Raw genomic sequence first — 4,692 nt, 5'->3', positions numbered from 1 at the left:
GCCTATACAACTTGTACCAAATTTCAGTTTAAGATTGCATTGACAACAAAGAGCAACCTAGAAAAATTCTTTGGTCTTGTTAAACTGTTTTCATGGCGTACACCCAGTTTGGATACCAGCGGTCCAAAAGAGCACGTTTCATTGTATTTTCCTTCATTTCCGATATAACCAGAATCACCATTGGAATTCACATGGAAAAACAATTCAGTCTCTATCAACGCCATTAAATGCAATACACATATTAGATATAGGTGCACAGTCTCTATCATCTCATGTTGGCAGAAGCAGTAAAAATGATTTCAATTATTGAGAAGTAAATCAGTCATCTAATCCAATCTAGCACAAAATTAACACTCATGCCATCCATCAACATCATGGATTGGTTAAATTTGCAGGTATGGATCCTCCCATATTTTGCTATTTCTTGCTATTTCATGACCCTTCACAGTTTAAAAAATTGATAGCTTCTGGAAGTTGTAATATTAGTAGCCAATCAAATTTGAAATGAATTAATACAATCAAACAGAATATGTATCCCACATTCTGTCCAAATACGATTTGCAGGCTCTGGATTCATAAACCAAATAAATTTGCAGGTCCAAAGGAGGCTCTTTGAAAATGCTTCGATTGACTTTGTAAGAGTGTTGATATTCATTTGTTATTGTATTAAAAATGGCTGATTTGAACATGTGAATCCTCACTTTGGGGTCATCATGTCTCTTACATATGCAAATGGCAACTGATCCCGAGGATAAAAGATTTTTGATTCATTGAATAACAGGCAAAAAAATAGCTTCATTGGAAGGGTGTGCTTTCTCAATATCAATGCAGTGTCAGCCACATCTGTAATGCCAACAACAACACACAAAATCAAAAATTAGTTACAGAGAGAACCAACCTCAAAACAAATCTCAGATGCTATCACACTAAAACTTCACCATAATTGAGCAAAGCTGAGTTCTCATACCACTGCTTGAGGGAAGATTTTTAGAGCTCCAAGGTTGCAAGCCGTCGGCACAGTAACTATCCATTTGATACCTCACAGCTTCTTTGCTCCACTTTCTCCATATGACTGTAAAAACGGCTTCCTCCATGTTATGAGTATTGTAAGGATGCTTTGAGACAACAATATCAACATTGTGAGTTACAAGGAGATTTTCCAAAATTAACAAAGGATCAAGAACAAGTTGTAGCTTGGCATCCATCCAAATGTTTTAAACACAGTTTGGGAAAAGCCTGTGGGAAAGATACTTGGGAATGAGGCCATTCATTACAGATTCCTTGTATGGCAACTCCCTGACCAAAACAATGTGCCAAATTCCAATTCTATGAGACTCATTGGGCTTGATCTGGTATCTGGCAAGAAGTGTGAGAGTTGCATTGTCCATAAACACGAAGAAACAAATGTTCTGTTGTGATTTTCCTAACATACTTGGGTTTTTTAATCTTTCTTAGGCTCCAAATATAGTTGAAATTACCACACCCCCCTTGCACTGTTCCATGACCTTCCTGTCTTCTTCAGACACAAGGAACCCTTGGGTACGGTAATTGGCAAAACCACAAGGCAAATCAGTCCCTTCAGAATAATTGAAATACCTTTTTCTTTCCTTCACATCCAGAGTTCCACCGAAGGTCACTGGACCTGCTGCTGAATAGGGGTTTTCAGGTCCTTTCATGTACTGTAGCCGAGATTTACCAAATAACTCTTCTTTCTAAATCTGATGAACAATAGCCGAGACCGCCAACAACAACGAAACATAGTTTTAGCCTGATTGCTTTAACAGACATGCATGCCATAAGGTAATGTTTCTTGATAGATCTCTCAAATTGTTAAATATGAGGATCTCCAATTACCTGAAAACTCAGACTATAAGTGGCAAGACCGATTTTCCATGGTTGTAGCTTTCCTAAGAAAATACTTCTCCGCTTCATAATCTGAAGGGTATTTGAGCAACTGCATTGCAGAAGACAATAGAAATTGTAAATTAATACCCATCATGATTGAACCTTTCAGGACTCATATAAGCACAAATGCCCACAAAGGAATTGCACTGGGGCAAAGTGTGAGCCAACACAGTTCTGACACCGAAATCGGGAATCTTGACTTCTCTTATTGATTAGTAAATTGGAGGGCTTTATATCATGGTGAACAATTTTGTTCTGGTGCAGGTAATGCAAGACCTTGAGCACCTGCCTGGCAACCTCAGCCAAATAGTGTTCTGGGATTTTCTTGTGGGTTTGAAGAACCTACGCAAGGGTTCCACCATCCATGTAGTCCAACACAAAAGAGACTCATATATTTGTACCGTCTCAAATCAACATCTATCCCCACATTGCACCTCCTTCAATAAAAACTATGTCACGATGGTGCACATGCAAGCCTATACAACTTGTACCAAATTTCAGTTCAGGATTGTATTGACAATGAAGAGCCACCTAGAAAAATTCTTTGTTTCCGTTTGAGTTAAAAATGTTTTCCTTGGAAAACTCCTGAGAAGCCCTCATTTCCTTGGAAGCAACACAAGCACATTTTCTAGATATATCTCCATCTGCTTTCCTTTCACTGCATTTGCATTCAACGGGTTCCTTCTGGCCGATCATGCCTCTTTGCAACAAGGAATTTGCGGGGTTGAGCCTTGAAATTGACCAAACCCCAATTTGGGTAGTTAGCAGCACATCTCATAGATTTACATGAATGAATCGAAGGTGTTTATGAAATATTGGATTTCAGAGACCCACCAAAGCTTTTCACACACCCATTAGATGTTTTCGCACTAAAATTACCATCACGGTTCTCTCCCGCAATGGCAGCACAAGCAGGCTTGAGCCCATTGTTAATATCCTCTTCTTGAGACTTTTTCTTCAAGGGCTGGTACTCCGCTGATTTGGGTTTCCAAGCAGAGGCATTGAGAAAGAATGTTTCCTTCAGTAGGGAAAGCGCTGGGTTCCAAAGAACGGCATCGAGCAGGGGAATCCACTGATTTCGGTTTTCCAGGAGTGCCATTGATTTAGGTTTCCAAAGAGTGGCATTTCAAGTCAGTGTCGCTTCAGTTATAACTATATGTTTAATCCAACGATGGCAATTGTTTGAATCGTCTAACATTTCAATCAAAGGGATTATAGCAAGACAGGTGTCATAAGAGGGGAGTTAATTTCATAGGGAACGCTTACGGCGTAAGAATGTCTTACGGCGTAAGAACGTCTTACGGCGTAATCACTGCCCAAATCACTTCATCACCGAAGATACAATTCATGATAAAAGAAACTTCGATAAAATAAAGGATGTTTTGGTGAAGCAATTACGAGCAACAATGGTGCAGGCATATGAATGCAATGGTGCAGGAACGTCGGAAAGTATAATAAAACCAGTTTTAACCCTGCAACATACAAGCCTTAATTAAACTCTCATTAATGCTATTTTAATCCTGTTAAAACAAATAAGTAACAAATACTTTTCGAAAGTAACTATTTAGCCAATCGACAACATTAGAGAAATAAATAAAAATAAGACAAACCGAAACCCAACAATTGTCATGCCATGAGAGGATACTTACTTCATGGATTACATGATAATTAACTAAATAATATACCTTTTGAATTGGGTAATTATTGCTTCTTGTGGTTTCAAATGAAATCTTATGTGCGGCGAAATCTCAATCGATTTTGGGTTGAGATCACCTAAACCTTATCACACATGGATAATTTCTCTTCAAGCAGCAACTACCACCTTTGAATTGTTAAGTGAATCCTTGAAGTCCATAACTCAGTCATGGATTTCCATTAAACTTGAAGGAGCGATTCAATAGGACATAGGTATGGTTAGACTGAATATATATCTTTAGCATAGGAAGGGTGTATTTTCTTTCCGTTGTTGGCATTGGCCTGGGGATTGCCAAGCCTTGAAGACAACCAACAGAGACTGCACAAAGTACTCAAATTGAAACAGAGTGATATACCTGGCATTGGTTGGCTCATTGAGAACAAAGACTTTCAATTGCGTTGTAATCTGGTTCCTTGTGTGCAGTTTACGCAAAGAAGGAATCAACCAATCATTCAGAGCAGAGGTTACACAATGAACATAAACCTTGTATCCATTCCAAGAACATAGATCCTTGCACAAGGTAGAGGAACATAGGCCTAGTGGCCATTCTGCCGATAGAGTGCTATGTACAAGTATGAAGTTCACCATAAACAAACTTCCGCAGAGGATCTGTGTTGGTAAAGCGAGTGGGCGGGCTACAAGTCCTTCATTTACAGATCATAAGGTATCAGAGTAGTTGCATCTTAACAGTTTCCAGAACTTTGAGCAGAACATTGCAGACTGGTAAAGCAAGCAAAGAAAAGTTGGAAGACTTAAGGGCCAACAATGCTCAACTTCAAGAAGAGAATGAACACTTGAAGGAGCAGGTCCATATGTTCAACAAGAGGATAGAAGAGATGTAAAAGAACCTTGATACCTATGCCAAATTGCTGCCATTGCTAAAGAAGAAATTTGAATAACGCTAAGACACCCTCACAGTGGTCATGACATATTGGGAGATGCCACAAGATGTGCAAGTCATAAAGCATGTGTGGGGCATCCAAGTGCATGGATAACCTTCTTTCATGTGGGAAAGAAAAGTTTACAATGTCAAGTTGAAGTTGAAGGAATGGGCGAAGACACATGACGTTCCCCCCTCTAAAGAAAGAGAA

General features: G+C 39.2%; 1 pseudogene; it reads right to left on the bottom strand.

The window, feature by feature from the left end:
• Positions 1–518: 518 nt before the first annotated feature.
• On the bottom strand, positions 519–3,004 carry LOC149180570 (alkaline ceramidase TOD1-like; annotated as a pseudogene).
• Between the last annotated feature and the right edge of the window lie 1,688 nt (positions 3,005–4,692).

This window comes from Pinus tabuliformis, chromosome 3_2, assembly GCF_031772625.1.
Source record: "Pinus tabuliformis cultivar Carrire ecotype Pingquan chromosome 3_2, CPIR1, whole genome shotgun sequence".
In the NCBI taxonomy this organism is placed as follows: Eukaryota; Viridiplantae; Streptophyta; class Pinopsida; order Pinales; family Pinaceae; genus Pinus; species Pinus tabuliformis.
The sequence above is the reverse complement of the archived record's forward strand: the minus strand, read 5'-3'. Positions and strand labels throughout refer to the sequence as shown.